Source organism: Heterocephalus glaber, unplaced genomic scaffold (genome assembly GCF_053883595.1).
Source record: "Heterocephalus glaber isolate CG9 unplaced genomic scaffold, H.glaber_assembly_v1.0 deba00000347, whole genome shotgun sequence".
In the NCBI taxonomy this organism is placed as follows: domain Eukaryota; kingdom Metazoa; phylum Chordata; class Mammalia; order Rodentia; family Bathyergidae; genus Heterocephalus; species Heterocephalus glaber.
The window spans coordinates 5,364,986-5,388,255 of record NW_028258143.1 but is presented as its reverse complement, the minus strand read 5'-3'; the positions used below and the strand labels follow the sequence as shown (position 1 = coordinate 5,388,255).

The 23,270-nt window shown below is 32.9% G+C and overlaps 1 protein-coding gene across 9 annotated transcripts in view; it reads right to left on the bottom strand.

Moving 5' to 3' along the window:
- Lrp1b (LDL receptor related protein 1B) overlaps positions 1 to 23,270 on the bottom strand; it is a 1,848,437-nt gene that overhangs the window by 1,470,266 nt on the left and 354,901 nt on the right. The gene's annotated exons all lie outside the window — the stretch shown is intronic.

The window sequence follows — 23,270 nt, the reverse complement described above, 5'->3', positions numbered from 1 at the left end:
GAGGCAACTCTACTCAGATCCTCCTTTAATTTGCTTCCCTTCCCCTCTCAATCCCCAGTCTGATGTGGCCTATTCTGTGCTCTAACCAAAACCGAGCTTTTCAGAGGTAGCTGTAGATTTGAATGACCTGGGTAACTTCTACAAACTCACTGCGGAGAACACGATTCCAGATAAATCAGAACCTTAGTCTGTGTTTTTGTCATGTGGTTGGAAGTCATCAGTATTTCAAAAAAATATCCCTGATGATTCCATGTGTAGCCGAAGTTCAGCATCACAGCCCTAGACAATACAATTTTGTTTTTTCTTTTCATTTCTCCTGTTCAAATTCTATTTTCTAAAGGCCCCCAAACCTGCTTCTCATCTACAGCTGTGTTTGTCTGCCACCATTCTTCTGAGGTTCTTCTTGTCTACATCCTGTGTTCACATGTAGATCAGGCCTGGCTAGTTCTTCTTCATGAAACTCACAAAAGCAGCTGATTTCCTTCTCTTTAGACCTGCTTTCCTTGAACTTCTACAACTGACCGGTAACTTGTCCTCTTCAATCAATTCCTATAGTGCTGACAGAGTAATATGGAAACAGCATCAAGTCACTTCCTTACTGAAGCTCCCACAATGAGTTGTTAATTATAATCTCAATGAAACAACTAACAACTCAAGCAATGATACTTCCTCTGACCTGCTGGTAAAAGTTGCCTCTTAGCTGTAATTACTCCATATAAAATCATTCTATTTTATTTTTTCTTAGGACTTATACCTACATAAATATTTCTTACTCCTTTGCCTTTTCTCATTATTATCAACAGAAACTCAGAAAACTTGTTCATTTCCTTAACACTGTAACCTTCATACCCAGTACTGTGCATTTACTTAACAGCAATTTTGTTAATTACTGAATGGAGGAAAAATCACTTTGATTTCAGACTTCCCCATCCTGGGCTACAGCTTTCTAATTGTAGTCCCTCTAGGGTGTCCTGTATTATTGTAACCCTAGTTACCTGTTGGTCCCCAGAGAAAATGTATCCAGAATGTCATTGCTTCTTATTCTTATCCATGAACGCAAAAATAAGAAACCAAATTCATACACCATATCCCTAGAGTCTCCCTGAGAATCTCATTTCCTGGAGACTGTCCCCAGACTCTTTCATTTTTGACCTCTAACATTTCTATAGCAGTGAAAAAAAAATCCTCAGAGAACTTCCCATTACCATGGATAATTACATGCTAACAATGCACTGTTATCTTCCCAAGGGAGCAAGTTACTTCCTTTAAGCAATTTCTAAAATGTTGAAGGTTTGAAAATGCATAGAATCTTTTAGTCAGCAAGGTGTAGTTCAAGAAACTAATATTTTAGGGAATTGATTTATATCTGCATAAGCAGGAGACATACATGTAGCTCTTAAAATACCTTCTAACCAGTGCACGCTAATACATATTTAGGATACCGGAAGTTAGAACTCTTTCCAGATTATCAGTGACAACCTATATATGCAGACATGTATATAACTTGGTTTCTACTTATACAAACTCCTCCTTTTTACTTCAACAATATCCCTTTTGACATAGTTTACAAATATTCCTCCAGAGATATGAACTCTAACCAGTATTTGCTCCATTTATTGGTATCAAATAGGACCTCTTTTCCCTGAGAGCTATGAAAAAATTACACCACACCAAAATGTAAGAACTTCTAGCACATATTTGCCTGTTTGTATGAGCATTGTTAAGAAATACAACTTTTAAAAATTACATTCCTTGAAGAGCTATGTGGGATTATCCCATTTGTCAGTCTTTATATAAAAACTCGAAATAGGTCTAGCCAGTGATGTTTTACTGGACTGCCTTGTTCTTCCAGCTATTCAGCTTTAATGGGGTGGAATTTAAGAAAATAAAATATGAAGTCATATATTTTGGCAGATGTTAAAATAAACAGTGTAGGAGGCTTTTGATTCCATTTTAAAAAGTCTTATAAAACTGTCTTCAAAATATCCAATTTTCAGGATGAAATGTAAAGCTGCTGAATAATTTTTGGATTATATTTTACCCAAGATAACCACAGTGAACACTGCTCTCCTCTTACAGTACTAAGGCAGTAAAGCAGACTTAACAGAAAGTTAACCGTCCTTCATTTCAAAGCAGTTCAGTACCTGCACTTGGATTGTTCCTCATATTGAATATTTCAATTGCTTGTGTCTGGAAGAGGGAAGCTATCATTGTAGAGAAGATTCAGAGCTCACTTCATATGGTTTTATAATATGGCATGTTAAAACACCATAAATTGCTTTAAAAAGCAAATGATAAATAAGATAAATAATATAGGTGTCTAGAAGACAGTTAAGGTCTTGGCATGTATAAGAGATGCTTATAAGCCAGTAATATAATATGCATATTGAAATTTAAATATTTCAATTTAAAATGTCCAGAAACTTAAGTCAAAATAAGTACTAGTGAATCTCCCACCTATCATAAAGTATTTAGCATAAGTAATGAGCAAAATGAAAATTATTGCAAATATATGTTATCATTTCAAATATCATAATGGTAAAAATTTGTTTAAAAACCTCTATTCAATACTACTATGGAGTTTTGTCAAGAATATAGAGGAATCTTATTTATTGCCAGTAAGTAGGTCTCCAGATAAAAATTTCCTGAGGGAAACGATTCAGAATGAATATGTTTAACAAAGCTAAAATTGTTTATACTCTTAAATTATAAATTTTCTTGTTTGGATTTTACTCTAAATATCCAGGTATTTCCCAAAGGTTAGTGTATACTATTATTTACTGTAGGACTACTCATAATAAAAATATGGATAAATGTAAATATCCAAATAATTCTAAATAATTCTATCCCATCTAATAATAATTATATTCCCTATGGTGTAATTAAAAATGTGGATAGCCAAATTTATATATTTGTTAATTTCTTAATAATGTATTAATATGGGGAGTACAAGGCTAAATTACAAAGCAAATATAATGTGTAATGCGAGATTAGTTTTTCAATATATAAAACTTATTATTATATATATACGTTTGAATAGATAAAAGACAGTCAACATAAAAATTTTTATCATGACTAAATTTTAAGTTCATAATGACTTTCTGTCTACTTATTGACAATCCAAACAAATAGCTGTTTTCAACCAAACATAATCACCTCCAAAAATCTTTTAATGTTTGTTTCCTTTTGCTTTTTTCGTATATGCCTTTTACCAGCATTTTTAGGATTATTAAATTCTCCATAAATGTCAAATGTTCTAACCAGTACATTGGTATTTGAAACAAGTTTAATTGATTGATTAAACTGTAGGTATTTAAGCATCCTCTCATTTCTTAACAACCGAAACAGGCAGATTACACCCAATATAAGGGTCTTTGACTTTACTAAGTTCAAACTAACTGATTTGACCGGCACCATGCAATTGAAAAATTTGTTGAACTCAACAGAAATTTAGTTCAATCTCCCAAAAGCATACATCTAAGACTTACTATTATAATTTTAAATTTCAATTTATTTAACTTAAGCATTTAAAATAGGCAAAGGTATAGACTTAAATATTTTATAACTCTTAAATAATTATTAAACATATCAATATAGACATATACACACATTTATTCATCAGTGTAGACAGGGGAAGAAAGCTATTATTATTGCCATTTAGAAGTATTTGGTGTTTAATATTTGCAGATTTTCTAGCCTCTATTTTGTAAATGCAAACTTTCAAGATAAGAGTCATCCTAATCTTCACACTGATGAAATGATAGGTCAAAATTGATAACTACCAGTAGAAATTTGTTTTAAAAATCTCGATTTAAATGTATTAAAAATACGTTTTCAAAGTTTTTATTATCAACTTATAATAAAAATGACTTAAATGTCCTGAATGATGCCATATGACATTTCAGTTGACCTATACCCTGAATATTCTTAGTATGGCACCTTTATCAGCAACATCAGCGTAAACTGGAATTTTGTTAAAGATGTTCACCTCTTACCTATTAAATATAAACCTACATTTTACAAGGTCCTTAGGAGAAAAAATTCAAACAGAAGTTTCAGAAATGCCAAATGAGAAGATGTAATAATAACATTGATAGTAAATATAATTTAATGCAAAGAAATACATAATAAACTTATTAGTAGAGAAAAGTCTTTAATTTTGTGTTTTCCTCGACATTTCCTCATAGATTATTAGTCATTTATTTTCTGCTTCAATGTTTTCGAAGTTTTTGCAATATACACCAGAAAGACAATCAGTACAAAAAAATATACGAAGAAAAATTCAAAGAATGACAAATTTGGAGCTAGAAAATGAACAAAAGAAGCCATAGCTTTATTTATAAATTATGCAAAACCAATTGCTGCATCACATGAAAATCAAATACAAGCCCCTTAATTGTGTCATTAACCTACATATGTCCCCTGGGAAATACTGAATACAGGCAAGAGTACAATTTCTGTTTTTCTCTCCCTGCCCCAGTATAAAACAAATATTAAATCTGCAACAATCAGAATGCTTTAAAGTATCCTTTTCAGATTAAAATGTCACCTCCTACTTTATTTCATTGATCTCATTAACTTCTGACATTTTGGTCTCAATAGTCCTATAATTTTTGGTACTACATTTTAAAATGTAGAAGCTGGTGAGAATGCTCAAAACTTAATATTAACATTTCTACTTAACCAAGTCTTAGGTTCTTCACAAGTCTATCCTAAACTTCTTTCCATAATGTATTAATAAGTCAATATATACATATATATGATATGTTGTATATAAAGATGTTCAAATTATTATAAAAGAATCCATAAAATGGGACATTGATATGTAATTGCCAAACAATATGTTCAACCAATACATTCAACAGTGATTTATCAAAGTATATATTTATTAATAGTTTAAGTGATTGATATTTATAGATAATGCAGGTACTCTGCTAGATATAAGACATATAAAAAGAAAAAGTAAAAGATAAAAACTGTCTTTGAGAACTGTATAGCCTACTGGAACATAAATATGTGTTTTATTTAATGTTTGATATTTGTTTTTATTTAATTATTCTTTCCTTTTGTGTGTTTGATGATTAAAAAGAATGTCATTTGATACATTTCCGTAAGAGTAGATAAATGTACCCTAGACAACTCATTTTTAATTGAGAGCTTAGAAAATCATCTTGACCATGTTATTCAACTTTCACATGTTCACATCCTCCAAAGTTTGTAATGCAAGGTCCATTCCTATCTGTGAAAGCTTCTAACTAGAATGTTTGTAAGTCAGGGACCTACTGTATTTGCATTTAATCTGCTTTGGTGAGCCAAAGATGGAATAAGCAAAGTCACTGAATGGAAAACCAACTTAAGGCACACCATAGGAAATAATTTTAAAAACATCAAGCTAGAAAAAATGAGCAAGCAAATCATCAAGGTAAGGGAAAAAAAGTAATAGATTATCAAAATTTAATGAGAACACTTTTGATTTTTATGGAGAAGTCATTAGTGGAGAATATCAGAGGCTGGTGAGTGTATTTTATGTCAAAAGAATGTAAAAATATACTTGGATATTAAAAGAAAAAGAAGTTCAAACTGCGCATGCACTTTAAAAAAACAAAAAAGAGACCTGTAAAATTATATTTGGAAGAATGGTGAAATCGTCTTATAACCTGTCAGATAGTATGGACTAAAAGCACTTAAACACTGAAACAAATCTAAATGTACACTCTTATGTATAACTACAAAAATAATTGTCAATATTATTTTTTGAAAGTTATATAAATAGAAATATCTTCAATGTAGTCATTTTGTCTCAAGCCCTAATTATTTTAAAATAGACCAGAAATAGATTAGAAAATAACCGTAAACAGAATATCATAAATTCTTATTTGAAATAGAAAAATTTCTAAAGCTACCTTATGTTGATTGTGACAGAGATACAGATTAAATATTATCTTTAAAATTATTGAAATAAATGTGTATATAACAAGTTTTAAGCAGTAGATTACACATCAAAGAGTAATTCTTCTCCAGATTGAATTGACAATAATTGGTGAGAATGGTAAACTGAGTGGCTTTCACTTTGCTGAAGGTTAATTTGGTAACTTCTATCACTATCTGTAAAAGATTTTCTTCAATTTAACACAGTGATCCTATTTTTAGACATTTTTTCAAAAGTTGTAATGAGTTAATGCAAAATCCATCTATTATGATGGCCATTAAGACTGATAATCATTGTTGGATTAAAAATCAGTGTCTATCTCTATGTAAATAAGTGATGGCACAACCATTTAGCAGAATTCTAACCAAATACCAAGAGTGGTGTGAAAGAGTTTGTAATCACAGAGTAAAATGTTTCAGAGTCATTGTTTGGAGTAATTTTTTTTTCTGTGAAAGAGAAATCAAAATATATGTATTTATGTTAATACTGTTGATTTATTGATTGGAAATTTTAGCTAACCTTTTCAGTTTGTGGCTCTTTTTTACTACTGTGTGTTTGTGATTCATATTAACTGCATTCATTTTGGGAAAATGGTACATATACACAATACATCTTGATCATTTTTAGTTCCCCACTCTCTGTTGCCTCTTCCTCATTTCCCAGGTCATCATGAGATCTCCACAGTCTACCTTTCTGTTTCCCACCATCTCTTATTTTTCTTTTTCCATTATTTATGTCTTCTGGAGGAAAAAAATGAAGAAAAAAAATGAAATCTTGAAGACATACTCGCAGGTAAGAATGTCCTTAACAGAGCCCCAATAACATAAGAAATAATAAGCATCAACAAATTGAAGTATCTAATTAAACACTTCTGCACAGCCAAGAAAATTAACAACAGGGTGAAGAGCAAAACCTACAGAATAGGAAGCAATTTTTCTGCTACTCATAGGAAGAGGACTAATATCTAGAATATATAAATAATTTAAAAATATTCAGACATCCCCAAAATAAAAAACCCAATCAAAAAACAGGCAATTGAAGTGAATAGACATTTCTCAGGTGAAGAAGTATAAATGGACAATAAGTACATGAACGTACACTCAGGATCTTTAGCCACAAGAGAAATGCAAATCAAAGCAATGCTGAAGTTCCATCTTATTTCAGTGAGAATGGCTATTGTCAAAAACAACAATGCTGGTGAGGTTATGGGAATGTAAAGTAGTATAGCCATTACGAAAATCAATATGGAGATTTCTCAAAAAATAAGAATAGATATTCCATTTGAGCCAGCTATACCACTCTAGGATGTCTGCCAAAAAGAGTTAAAGTCATCACATTACAGTGATACATGCATAGATGTTTTTATCAGCACAACTCACAAGAGCTAATGTACAGAAGTGACCTATATGTTCATCAACATACAAGTGGATAAAGAAAATGTAGTATATATATATACAATGATGTACTAGTTAGCTCTGAAGAATGAAAAATTTGAGGCATTTGTAGGAAAATGGAGGGATCTTCACATCATGATACTAAGTGAAATAAATCAGACCCAGAAGGTTAAATGTCACATGGTTTCTCTAATATGAATGACCCAAAATATAAACAATGTTCTCTGTATTGTAAACACTTATGTTTGATTTTATAGCAACATATCATGTTCAACAAAATGTCATTTAAAAAGGGACTGAAACTTCGTATTTTTCCTTGGACTGTTATAATCTACTTGCCAAGTAGGTATTTTTGACAAAATTTCAGAAGGTAAATATGGAGCAATACAAATGTATTTTGTACACTTAACAAAAGAGGTAAAGCCTCTACAGGTTAATTTATGAACTTGCTATTTACCTTTCCATTTCAGAAATATTCTGTATTAATTATTTCAAAGAAGAGCACTATATAGCTGGCACATTAAAAGCAAAATAATTTAGAGATCCATAAAAATCAACATAGTACACAGAACAATTCGATGATTGTTTCTGATAAGCCATGGATAACACATTATAGTAATAATAACTTGTCACATGATGCCTTCATGACTTTTATTGAAAAAACTAATTATTCAACTTTCAGAAAATGACCACCCCCAACTTTTCTTGTAAAATAGATAACCTTTGATCACATCAAATGTTTTCAAGAAAGGTGTGTTTGTAGAAATTTTTATTAATGTTTGCTGGATAAAACCACTGTTCTTTTCTATTTTATAAGTATAAGGTTGACAATCCCTCTATCTGTCACTTATGCTTTCTAATGTTTAAATATTGATTAGAAATATAGAGCAGGTTGACCGCAATGTTAGGAAATATATTAAGTACAGTAATATTTGGATTTCAGTAAGAAGAGAGTATTTATTAGTTGATCCTCTTTTGTGTAACAAATTGAAAAATATTTTGTAATTAAATATGAATAATATGTTTGGGAAGAAACTGTAGCAGACTTCCTGGAGGTTCCAAAAATGCCATTGTTCCTGTGGCCTAGAATGCCTCAAGAAGTTTTACAGTGCACTTCTAGGTCAAAAGAGATACACCACAGTCCTGTTTAAAACAGAAGCTCAGACAACTTGATGAGTGTTTAGATGTAACAATTTGGAAACCATTTGAAAAGTAATACATTTAAATTGAAAGAAAAATGTTTTTATTTTAGTCACCCATGCCTACAATTACTTTGTAATAGTATGTGTACACCTGTTGGTATGCATACACACAGTGTGTCAATCCTTAGGATCAGACTAGACTAGGTCACTGTCTTCCTAATACACATTTTTATATAGCATGTGTTTTTAATTATAGAAAATTCCTCAAACATAGTTTCAGAAAGATAAGATTCAGCAATAGGAACTGACTAATGTTCTAACTGTGAACTCCTTCAATGTAGTACTGCACTGTGTCTGACAGATGTCTACTGTCACTGTTTTCCTTAAAAAAATTAAAATAATATCCCACAGCATCCCCATGAGTTTACTTAATGCTCCAGGGCTCATTGATATAAAAAATTAGGAGTCATTTCAATTGAAAGTATTCTCAGTTCCCTAAAATCAAATTACCTAATGAATGATTTTTCAAGGCAATCCTTTCTTCATATCAAAAGCACTTTAATCAAGTACAAAGTTGCCTCTCTCTCTCTCTCTCTCTCTCTGCTTTTCATGTCTAAATTCACCACTGATTCAGTGAAGGTGATAAGAATTACATGAGAAAAAAGTGCTAAAATTAAATTATTTGCTTCATGAGCTGTACTTTTACAAGTCTTTCAAACCTAATATACTAGCCAATATTGAGATGTGAGCATTTCATGAACCAAGGGATATAACAGAGTATAAATAGAAAACAAAGGATTCTAGAAAACATGGTTTAATCCACATGAATAGTCAAAGGGAAAATGAGAGTTCTTATCCTCTCAAAAAGTGGGGGAAATGTTAATGATATGACTTTCTTTTCCAGAATTTTGTATATGCTACCCATATGACCGGTAGTTGTTAATATACTGAAAATGATAAATATATATATATATATAGAAGAAAACACTGATGTAATAATATAAAACACGAAAATCATAACAGTATGATATAGATGTTAAACTATAGATGGGGCTATATATTTGATATTCTATATAAGTACTGTACATAAATGAGAAGGCATAGAAGATATTCCCAGAGGAAATATGCAAATAACAGATTTCAAGCATGTTTGATGAAAAGTCTGTTAAGGGTGTGCCCTTGTGCATGTAAGCTGAAGGTTAAGAACTAGAAGGATAACTTATAGTGTGAATATGACATTTTTAGTTTAAGTATTCCCTAGAAATTTAATTAATTTGACATTTCTAGGGGAAACCTATTAACATCAGCAAATTTAGATGATTGCATTGAAACAAGTTGTATAGCTTAATGCTCGATAAAATGTGTATACTTTGAAGTAAAACCAGAAAGAGTAAATAAATGAAAAATTGCAGAAAAAAACCATTATCTTAAAATAATGTAAGGTCTTTGTTTGCATTTCTTGTTGGTTTTTATGAAATAATGACATGATGCCTGAAAATAGTATGGTGTATAGCACTATATATTGCTTGGGAATCCTAAAAATAATGAGGTACAAAAGATATTCACTACAGTACTATGCATAATACCAAAAAATATTTTAAACTCTAAAAGTTAATTATGATGATGATGATAAAATATAGGATAGAATACTAATAATTAGGTAAATATTTTCAATTGTATAATAAATGAATACATTTGAAAACTCAGAGGAATATAGAATGCAGTAAGTAGTACCTTGGTTCATGAAGTTAATTCTTTCCACAATTCTACTTCCAAACTGAATTGGATTAGAACCAAATCAAATTAAATGTTTAGGTTCAGTGTTGACTTTATGGGGAAATTCCATTCGGTTCTCCTCAGTGATGAGGGTATTGTAGAGTATTTTAATCTGTATAATCATTCATTTCCAGCTTTCTGAAATTTCTTATCCCCAGCATGTTCTACATTTGAACTTATGCTTAAGTTAGTGTTATGGACTGAATTGTATCTCCCAAAAGCTCTAGTCTGTAACAATGGTATTGGGCCACATATTACTGTGTTTTTCTTTTAAGACAAAAGATGTTAATGTAGAGGGTTTTTTCCTAAACTAAAGTGTCAGTATTCAGGTTTAACTGCAGTGTTGGCACTTTGGTGATAAATAAGTGGCTTCTGAGTTGCAGTTCAGTCTCTGAAAGGTTCACCATTACTGGTCTATAGTTTGGATTTTAAATGCTGCCCAAAAGCCTATATACTAAAGCCTTAGTCCCCAGCTCATGAAGCTGTAGGAAAGTGATGGAAGGATCAAATCACAGGGCCAGAGGCTAGGAAGTTGTTACTGGGGGTGTGCCCTCAAAGGGGATGCTGTGACATTAGACCCTTTCTTTCTATGATTTCTTCTATGGTAGTCATCATAAATTGAACAGGCCTCCTAGGCCATAAATTCCTCCGTGATTTACACCACAAGCTCAAGCAACATGGCTAAGGAACCATGAACTAATATTATCAGAGACCATGATCCAAGCTAAATCTTTCCTCCCTATAAAGTTTTTTTAGTTGCTATTTGTTTGTTTGTTTTAAATCTCTGGTATTTTGATAGGGAGTTAACACGTAATAACCTCCAATATAACAGCATTTGGTGATAGGATATTTATGAATATAATTAAGGTTAAATGAGGTCTAAGAGTGATTCCCTAATAAGACAGGACTATCTTGCTTATAAGCCAAGGGAGAGTAGTCAGAGATATCTCTCTTCTCTCTACCTTAGTGCTCACAGCAAGAAGATAGCCCTTTTTAAGCCAAGAAGAGAGGCCTCACCAAAATCTCATCCTGCTGGCACCTTGATCCTAGACATTCAGTCCTGAAAACTCTAAGAAAATAAATGTCTATTTTAAGCTATATATCCTGTGCTATTTTGTTATGGTAGCATAAGCACTCTAATGTAGTTACCAAAATGTTTATCATGTAGTTACCAAAATGTTTGTAATGACACATGAATATAAAAATGTTATAATCAGCTTCAGAGAAAAATCAAAAAATGGTACACATATTTATTACTACAACTCAAGAAGATTAAGAAACTAATTAAATAATATAAAATAGTTACTGGATCAGGTCACTCTTCTACTTGTTTGTTTGCTTACTGTTTTTGTTTTTCAATAATATTTGAAGAGATCGGTGCCGAGGGAGTACTACCATTGAAGTTGGCTACAGGCTACCCTAATGCTATTAAATGATAAAAGGAGCATCTCGGGAGGCTTTTGAGTAATTGGAGACATGAATCCTGCTGCAGAAAATGAGGTCAAGATCACCATTTCATGCAAAAAACTGAGAAACAATTCATAGGTATTTTTCTACACCCAACGGGATAAAAGAATTTAGTATAATATCTGACAAACTGAGATTGGAAAATAGTGTCTAGTAATAAATAGCCTGAAAATCCACAAGAGAATGTATTTAAAATATTTAAATATTAAATTATCCGAGCTTCAAAATGCAGATGCACTAATAGCAGTTACAATCTAATCATTTCACATTATTCTCATTCCTTAATTATAATTATTTTAGAGAAAAAATCTGTGATTTCCTAACAGCTAATTTAATCATTTTCTTAAAGTTACAGACTTTGTTTCTGTCTCTGTTTAATTCACTAATAATTCTCAAGCTTAATCAAAGCCAGATTGCTCAATTTTGGCTATCTAAACACCTGGAACTTGCTGGCATCAATACCAACACGAGAATAATTTATACAATCAGCCTTTCTGCAGGAGAATTGCCATTTTGTCCAGAAACAAACAGCTACACATATAATTTCTTTACCAGGACTATTCATATTCTTTCCAAATGCCCCAAAAGCCACTTCAAGTGGAACATTTTTTTTAGTTGCAATCTATACTTGCTGGTGATTCTTTTGCTCCTTATTTCTGTGACTCCCAATGTTAGTTTTCACCTCCAGCAATAGCATCTCCTAGAAACTTTTTTCCAAACGTGTTTATAGAATCAGAAACTCGGCGTGGAGCCTAGCATTTCATGTTTTAACAAACAATCCAGGTGACTTTGATCCACACTCATGTTTGAGTTCTGCCTTGGCTGAATTTTCAGGCAAGCAAATGCCTTTGGTTAAGGAGCTTATGGGAAAAAAAAATCACGGAATTGTTTCTTTCTGTCTCCATTTCTATGCCACACCCTTAGTTACTTAATGGTCTCTACTTTATGCTTATGAACAGAAAATTAAAATTTGCATAATTACCTAGGGCATTTTTCCCTAAAAATTGAGGATTGAAAGGAATGTCAAGCAATAATGACAAAATAAATATCAGAGAAGTACCAACTTTCAGGCAGCTTAATTTTGATCAGAAAACTATATGGACTGCAGAAGAGTAAGAAAGGCTTAGGATAAGCAGCAATCTTTAATGAAATTGATTTTATGTGCTATTTGTGATATATATATATATTATATTATTTATTATTTTAGTCTATGCATACAGCACCAAAGGCTGCTTTCTATGTGTCTAGGGTTATATGAAATTTCCAGTAATATTCTCATCACAAAGGAAGCTTCTCTGTAATAGATACTGCCTTTAAATGGGTAAGAACACATTTTCAAGGACAGTATTGCATTATAGCTAGTGTTCTCATCACTGAAAATCATCTGGAGTGGTTAGTTCAGAAGGATCTGAGCAGAAAGCAGGAACTAACTTTCTAGAGAACTTCATTTAAAAACTCATCTTCCTGGCAAGAATGATGACAGTCTTTCAGTTTCTCTTCAAGAGTCCTCAAGAACAGAGATGCCGCTCTCCATCCGAAAATGGAGACAGACAATTCAAAACTCATGTACAATAGGACACAGAAAAGTAGCTATCCAAAAACCTGCTTGGGTGTTTACAAGGCACTCCCATCAGGGTACAGAAAATCCTTTCCATGCTCTGTGAATGGCTTTCTACCTTTCTCTGTTTTTTCATCCAATGATAGGAAAGTCATTATCCCTTTTTCTTACAATATCTGAACCACACACCCACTACTATGACAACAAGAAGGCTTATGGCCTTGTACATTTGATCCACATTTCCAATTTATCTCTGTAGTTTGACAATATAAGGAAGAAAACAACCTCTTGAATATAGATTAGTTATTTACCTCTTTATACAAATCTTACCCAAAAGGTGAAAATGGAACAATTTTTATTATTTTAAATAGGAGTTAACCTAAGGGAAAATAATAGACAGAAATTCTACTAGAGAGAATTTTATAAGCTATAGAAATGATGAAATTTTGAGAGAAAGAGCCTTAAAGGAGCAAAGCATGGCTTGTGCACCGGCACATAAGCAGCAAACCAATAACCATCAGCATTTGGCTCAGGAAGAGCACTGACAACGAAGTAGGGACATCCATACATTTGCCTTTGAAGTCTGACTAGACAGTGAGGGAAAGCAAGCCAAGGGAATTTAATAGGGTGCGGTAATAAGTAAAGCTGCATGTCACCGATTTTTATTTGAAGATAGAAGTTGCACAAGCACTTCCACTCAAAAGCCTGTAGATTTTGTCTACAGTCATTTTCATCTAAGCAGGAGAAAGGATACAATTGCTGAAGTTATTAGGTACTTTCAGGTAACATGATCTACATCCCTTAAACCTCCTCAAGTGATTTTACATTTTTATCTTCTCTTAAGACTTACACATATTGTCAGACTTGATGAATATAGTGTTCATTTTCTTTCCCTCAGGGTTTACTGAATTTCCTATACTTCCTTTAATTGTATCACATTCTTCTATCATTCACTCTTCCCCTCAGGTCACTAAATATAAAATAAAGAGCTGCAGTATGAGATTTTAAAAATGTACTGTTTGGATAACATGTTAGCCAATATGATCCAAATATATTGGTCTGTTTTGATCAACAAATGGACAGGCAAGTCTGACCTTAAACCAAGGCCTATAGAAGGAAAAGAACTGAGAAAACCACAGTTCTTGATATTTCTCCTATTTTAAGTTTAATTCACTGTGGCAAAAAGTTTAAACAAGTGGAAGGAATGCTGCTCTCTGGGTACAGAAACGCCCCATTTTTGTCTTCTCCATTGCAATGTCCATCCAATCAAAATAAGCTAATTTGTTAAATATCTGTGGGACACAAACTAGCACATTTTCAGAAATCACTTGCATGACTGATTATTCTATTCACCAAATCAAAAGAAGGCAAACCCCCAAAGCCAGGAACAGCGGGAAAGAAGGATTTGGGGACAATAGAAATTTCTGTTCTCCTTAAGATGCTTATCTCAGTGTACTAATGAAGCTGCTCGTAAATAATCCAATAAATTTCAATTACATCCTCGCGGCATGAATCAATCTCAAAATAAGATTATACGCATTCGTTTGAATGACATGTTTAAAAACATTCTACATATTTGGGAATCATTAAATATTCTTTACATGTACTTCTGTCTTCAGTGGCTCCTCATATAGACCTGGTTGGTTGTGTTGTGTAGAGATTATCCAAGTAGGTCTTTTCATTCTTGAACTTGATTTTTCACTTTTTTTAATACTATGGCTCTTATCACTCATTTATTGACACATGAAATTTAGAACCTAATTTTATTTTCCAATTATTTTTAAAAGGTGGTATTTTCAGCAAAAAAATTTACAGAGAATTTACTTTCCATCTTTCATTGGGTTGCACTTAGATATTTTAATTAGTTGATTTCCCATGGTCCAAAAATTAGGAGAAATTAAAATTATTACTCTCTATTAAATATGATTTCCGTTTTGCTTTCACTGCACACTACCCATGGCTAACTCGACTATGCCCAGTCAGTTGGCTTTATCTGCTGTAAGAAAACATCAGTGTGAAGCTATGCAATTCATAGAGGACAGTTTATCATTCATAACTTTTCTTCTTAATGGAAATTAAATTGTAAGATTTCCATTATACATTGATGACACTAAAATCATATTAATTATTAGGGGTATAGCACCTATCACTAAGTGATACACATTTACTCATTATATTTCATTTAATTCTCCTCAGGAGATAAAATGATTATATCAGCATTGTACAGATAATGAAAGACTGAAATATTGTACAGATGAGAAATTTCAACTATGCATAGTCCAAGATCACACAGCTGTTGATAAATGAAGATGATGTTAAAAACCCAATGTCTTATTCCATTGCCCACATTTTACCTCTTTAGTTTTGCTAGGTAATTTACATCTCATGTGCTTGAATTTAGCTGTCCTATGGAATACAGCTAGTGTAGCTGGTCATTTAATCTTTATAAATAGAACAGCGCACAAGTCTCTGCCTGCACCATGACACAAGCCATGACTGTGCTATTTTGTGGTGCTAATTCAAAGTCTCACCACAATGCCATGCCACCCCTTAAGATTAAGACAGGGTCTCTAAAAACCCTCTGTGACAATTAGCCAGTACTCTTTTCTTAGAGAGGTCAAACAGAGAGAGCCAACAGATATTTACTTCTGTGATTCTGTTGTTCCTTGCAGGCAAGAGCAGAGTCTTAAAGAAATGGCACACATAGGGGTTTGATTTGAGCTTTGACCACAGAACATTTAGGGCAGATGTGCAACTGGAAATTTTCAATCTAAAATTCACGTTCAAGATGGATTACAACAGTAAGTGGGTTTGGATATTTAGGGCGTTTGAAGTTAGAAATGGCATCGGGGATATCCATGAGGTAACTCAAATTTTACACTCAATAATGGGAAGTTTAAATAGATTATTTTCCTAGCCATGTAATGAGTGCTTTCAACCAATGACCTTTCAATTGGAACTACAATTTTCACTTGTTTGCCACTCATTCAACCTCTCCGTTAATATTTTATGTCTAAAAGTTTGTTTCCCATGAAGGAAACTATTGAGATAGGGAGTGTTACAGCAAAATGCAGTCTTGAAAATTATCTGGTCTTCTTCCTTTAATGGATGGGCCATTGAAATCATTGCCATCATAGGTTAAGTGATGACTCCCAAGTCACCACTGGCAAAACATTGTACATATACTCATTTCTTCTCTATTGAATACCAATGGCAGAAAAGGGGTTGGCATACTATTTTAAAGTACAGAATGAGAATCAGGAGGAACAAAGTTATTTTAATCCTTAAATATCAAAATGATTAGGTTGGTGATTTCTAATTGGTTTTGACAGTCCCCACAGAACAACCTGAATTTTGTTATTTTCTGGAAAACTATTTACCTTTCTTTTTTCACAGTGCCATGCATATGTGGACGTGTTCCTTTTGTATTTTGTGTTTATACATTCTTTTATGTACTTCCCTTATTCCCTTTGATCAAAATAGTGGGTCTTCTCATTCTGATTTCAAATACTTCTCAAAATCTGTCAGGAAAATACACAATAAATATTATTTTCACCTCTTCAATGATCCATCAGAGGTGACTGGATACTACATTGATTCTAAGATGAGACTAGAGAATATTTGTTTAATATCTGACAATTGATATGCTCCTCATGAGTACTGGATAATTGTGAACTGATTGTGACTTACTGAAGGTCATAGCCTGAGCTATTTCACTAACATCTAGACTCCTGGCTACAAATTTAGCATCATAACTGACTGCCACAGCTGTAAATACAGAGAAGTGTTATATTTTATTGCCAGAAGTGCATTTTGTCTTTGTCTGCATATGCTTTCTTCCAAAGTGGGTTTGAAAGCTTTTAGTCTTACACCAATATCTCACAACTGTCATGCTCCCCCAGTCTCTTGAAAATGGGCTGCAGGGCCGATTTCGACCCCTGCTGCGCAAGCGCAAGGACCCGAGTTCGATCTCCGGTACTAAAAAAAAAAAAAAAAAAAGGAAAATGGGCTGCAAAGCTCAGTAGGAAGTGCAGTGCGGTGCCACCTTCCTGGGCTGTCTTTAAACTGTTGGAAGAGGTCAGTGAGAGAGATTGAACTTGCAACCCCTATTGAAATGTATTCAAGTGTGGAAATGAGTTGCCTGCTAACAAGGTAGAAGCTTTATTTAGCTTAATGTTTTTCAATCTTCACAGATTATAATTGCAAAAATAGCCCTCAGCTTCTCCAGCTGGTTGTTAGCAACTAAGGGAAGGCTAACATCCAGGTCACTGTTGCTTCATTATAAACATAGTGAAATCTTCAATAATATCTCGAGTGCTTGAATAGACTTTTGGTCTAATATTTTTATCCCAAATTACATTATGAGAAAAAAATATTAACAAAATGTTATCCACTCAAACCAAAATAGGATTTATTTCCTCTAACTTCCTTCTTTTGTCAATTTTAACTAGATTCCCTAAGAGTTATTGACTGAATGGAAGAAATAATGTATCTTGGAACAAATAAGTAACTGCTCCTAACTGGTCATTAATTACAGTAAACCATGAATATTTTGGTCATTACTGCCTAATTAGCCAACAAACTAGTTGGATCTATGGATGACAAGTTCCCAACCTTCCAAACTGCCAGAAGAAGATGATGTTGTTAAAATTTTTCATGTATTTAATTGGCTTTTACATGTGTAAAATCCACACGTCAGTTGTTTTGTTAATCTAATAAATATTTTATTCAATATTAATATTCAATATAAGTTTCTCCAGTGGGGATTTCAATCCTGCAAATCACTCCCATTATTTAAATATAAGGGAAGACTAACCAAGTTAGAAAATGAACTAAAACTTCATTTAGTTCTACATCAGAAACAATCAGGGAATATAAACATTGTGTAGAAGAAGGTTATGTTATTAGTAGACATTTTTAAAGAAGTTGATTTTATTCACTTTTTCTATGGGCTGAATGTATGTGTGTCTCCCCAAATTCGTATGTTACATTCTTGATCCCCAATATGACGTTATGTGGCAGTGAGCCTTTGGGCGGCAATCAGATGATGGATGTAGAGCCCTGAGGAATGGAACTCGTGCTCTTCTGTGCAGGGACATGGGGAGATGAGCTTTACTCTGTCATGTGGAGGATACAAAGAGAAGACAGCTAGACAGTGATCTGCACATTAAGAAGAGAGTCTCTATACTAAATCTTCCTGAGCCCTTATTTTGTGTTTCCTAGCCTTTAGTCCTGAGAAACATGTTTGTTTTTTAAGCCACTCAGCTATGAGATCTTGTTATACCATCCCAAACTGACCAAAACAACTGTTCATTTTTATTTGTATATATTTCTCCACTAAAAATAATATGCTTTCAAAATTTTATATCTAAGTATGCATAAGGTTTTCTATTTGTACAAGAATAAAATATTTGATAAAATTATTACTTTCCTATCAAAATTATGGTTGCTTGATTCATATATTTAGACCCACTTGGAATTTTTTCAAAATGAAAATTCTTAGGCCTTACCCTTGACCCAGGAAATCAGTAAGTTTGAGGTGGAGTAAGGCAATAGTGCTTCAACAAGATGCTAAGTTCATAATGCTGCATGCTAAGATTTGAAAATCATGGGCCTGGGATGTAATTCAATGGTATAGGTGACCTGTTTAGTACATGTGAGGCTCTGGGTTCAAAATCTGCTCATCATAGGTAAAATGCTAAAATAATCTGTGTTTCTCCACCTATGGTAATAAAGAAAAGTTCTTCTAAGTACCTAGAAATCTAACCTTGTTATTGAGAAAAATCTTGTTGGAATATTCTACCTCAGAATGAACTGCCAGATGCCCTCAGCATAATCATCCACATTTATGTTTGCCCCTAGATCTTTTTACATGAAAGAGTTCAAGACGATTTCTGTTATATCTACCTGACCCCTGACTTAACAGAACTCCCAATTCTCTATGCCTCCACATACTACTCTCACTCTTCCTTTGCCAAAAGAACTCTTTGATATAAAGACCTTGAAAAGTTACTACTGAAATATAAATGCTAATTTTGTGAGGGTAACCATTAAATCAGAAATTAAGGAAAATTAGAAAACAGTAAGTTTTTTTTTACCAAATGAATTTATATTTAACATAAGAAGCATTTTCAGTTGTGCTTTTTAATTGTGAGTTTGGACAGTCTTCTTCTATGTGTTCAATTGTACTTCATAGTGTGATACTCTGAGTATAGCACAATTTAGCATTGATTTTATTTTGCTTTTATGCCTATCCTGATACAATTAAAAGTAGACTATCTTCTACCTGTACCACAGACCCTTTTATTTTATATTTTGAATGTAACTTTACATGAATCCAAAATTTTGCAAAATACAACATGAATTTTTATTGCCCAAGATTTACTTAGTCTATCCAGAGGTAGTCAACTACAAAGCCAGAAACCACAAGAGAAGGACCAAGGTCAAATACATTTTTTGGTAGAAAAGTCAAGAAATTTTAAACTTTAAAGAACCCCAAAGATGGTAAACTATTCATCAGCAAAGTAGGAAAAAATGGTGAGCACATATACACAATTGTAGAATGAGAAAACTTGGTGCAAAGACAGGGCAGGGCACCTCTCAGGAAGTTTCATAGGCTTCCATCTCTGTTCAATCTATCAGCTAAAGGTGTTCAACTGTAAGGCTTTAGAACTCTTCCTTGTGAACTCACCCTATGTAGGATCTAAATAAGTTCATCTCATGGGAATTGAGGACAGAACAGGGGCTATGATGTTGGGGAGTAAGGAAAAATGAGGAAAGATTGAGCAATGAGTACTAATTACAGTTAGATCAGAGGAAAATATTCTAGTGTGATACTGTAAGTCAGTGATTACAGGCAATTATAATGTAGTGTTTATTACAAAAAGCTATAAAAAAGATTCTGAATGTTTTTGCTCTCAAGACATGATAAATACTGAAGAAGACAGATATGTTTAACCTGACTTAAACATCACACAATGTATAGAGCTATCAAAACATTACTTGGTATTCATCAAATATATATAATTTTTATGATTGTATATATAACTTAAACTAATTGAATAAATAATTAAATAACACTATTCTTTGTACTGAACTATTGAGGAAAACAGAAAAATTCCATATATCTATAGAGGAGGAGGATTTTAAAAAAATATATAAGACACAAAGGCATGATGGTAGCTTATGAGTGCAGTGAAGTAGAAACAGAGAATATTGAAAACAAAACAAAGGCAATAGTTTAGGCTTTGCTGACTTAAATCCAAACAGAAAATATAAACCCAAGTATCAGTGTTTAGGTCCAGAACTCTAAGCCTTTGCTATTCTGTGCTAAAAGCATAGCATTTAAAAACTACAGAAATACAGAATTTGGTGGTTTATATCAATATAACCACATATCACCTTGTTTCCAGAACTTACAGTCTTCCCACAACACTTTGGCAGATATAATTAAAATCGTATTTTGAGAGTCTAAAAGTCTTCATTCATAAAGATGAAGGATTTGCTCCTAAAAGAGCTGGAACAGTAAATCACAGAATTTTATTCAGGATAACTTCTAAGGACCAATCTTTTTACAAGGGGAAACTGTGAAACCATGTCCCTTCAAAGGTACCTTACTGAAACTATGTTGACATTATTTCATCCATATTCCCGTGAGGGAATAATACTTTATACTTCCTATGTAGAACACATTGGAGGTATTAGCAGAAGAATCTTCCACTGAAAACCAAGCCACCACTCTGACCCCTACTCCTGCATTGCTTTCCCTTTAGCCTCAGTCATGGAGAGTGAGGGGCACTCATTCTCTTTTGCTCTCTTGGTGGAAGGGGACCTAAGGTACCTTACTTATATCACATCCCTAAGTCACATCTTCTTTTTCAATTCTACTATCTTGTAAAAACAATTTAGGGTTAATAGATTAAAAATGTTCTGAAGTAACCTTTCATTTGGTTTGTGTTGGTTTTATGTCACTTTAATGATAATTTTAACATCTCTGTTCTGCAAAAAAGAACTACATTCTATGAATCTTTTCCCACCACTTCTATAGGGGAAAAGTGTTAATACATTGCAGGAGACCAAAAAGAAAAAAAAATTACTGAATATTCCACCTAGCACTTACTTGTGGGTTATCCGACTTTTCACTGAAATATTTCACAGCTCCTTAAATTGTAGAAAATTAATATTAACACAAATGGTTCTTCATAGACATGCAAATTAGTTGTGCATGGAATGCAACTGAATTTTTTGTCCTCTAAATAGACTTACTTTGCATATAGTTAAAAATTCATTTTAGCATTCTTTATTTATATATATGTGTGATCTTTTGAGTTTTTCTTGTACTAGTTGTAACATTCCACTGATTATATCATTAACTAATAATCAGAATCTTTTACACGTGTGCATGGTTTATCAGTATGAGAGTCACGATTATACACTTTTTAAAAAGGCTTTAACGTTCCATTCACTAAGCCAGCTAAAACAAAAATAGTAGTGTCAAGGCTTACTACCTGGTAGTGGAGACTGGGAAACTCATGTAAATGAATGACACTAATGCTAAAGACAGACAGGATGTTAGAAAAGTAAGGGAATCTAAAAAAGGACTAATTATTTTTTTTCCTAATTATATAATTCCCCTGTGGGATATTATGACTGTTTGTCCTGATATGTCAACTTGGATCAAGAAATCTGTAGTAGGTTACCATGCACCTGAGTATAAAGGGGTAGGTCATGGAGGCATGGCTTTGAGTTCTATATATGGTCCCTTGTCTGCTCATCTCTACTACTGTTTCCTTGCTCCTTCTCAGTCTTGAACTAAGCAGCTGTGGTCCAACATGCCTTTCTAACATAATGTTCCTCCCTTGAAGCCAGTTGACTATGGGATGATTCTCCTCAAACTGTGAGCTAAATTATACCTTCCTTCCTTTAAATTCTGCGGATAATGAGTTGTGTCTAGCAGTAGAAATGCTGAACAATACATATATCCTAATAACTGTTCTCTAAAAAGTATATAAATAGTTTAAATAATATAGAACCAGTTCTATATTATTTATTGTTCAGTTCATATAATTGTTAAATCTTTCCCCCATCTTCAATCTAAGGTTTAATATTTAATTTCAAAATTCTTAGTTCTCATTTAGAAAAATTGTTGCTCTACATAAATGTTTTCATTTCCAAAGGACTGTGACAGAAAGAGTGCTGGAAAGGAAAAGTATGGAGGTGGACTACCAATTTATTTTTCTCTCCAAATTGCATATTATTGAACTCAATATTATTATTATTATTATTGGTACCAGGGATCAAACTCAGGACCTTGCACTTGCCAGGTAGACACAGTACCACTGAGCTACACCCCGACCCTGAACCTAACATTATATAAAGCATTTTGGTGATAGCCACTCTATATATCCATGCTAAGTTCTTTAACACTTAAAGAGTTCATACGTAGAATGAATCAGGCCTTGAAAATAAAACCACATTTACTAGAAGGCTATTATTCTATGCTTATCCCACAGCCCCAGTAGGCTCCATGATCCTTAATACCAGAGAAAATATTATCTTTTTTGTAATTTATATAAAACCAAACATAAGAGGTGATCACTAATACCTGACTGATAGGCAAATTAGTGGTATCAGTACAGGAACAAAGTTGCCTTTGTAAGAAAGAACATTGTATTATTTGTACTTTAGGAGTAAGAAAGATGGAGTTTTGAACCTTGTCTGATACTTATCACCTCTTTAAACAGTATATGTTTCAGAAGAATGGTTAGAAGATGAAACGAAATACTGTACAATCAAATGTAATTCTGTGTATGAAATGGTTGGAGAGAAGTAGGATCTAATCAATGATGAGTAATAGAAGATCATAAGTTTCCATTTATTGGGTGCTTAGTACAGGCCAAATATTACCCACATTATTATTAAATTACTGTATATTATATAATTTTCATTATTTAAAATGTGTGAATGCTCTAATTGAAACTCTTTTGCATATATTGTTGGGCAGT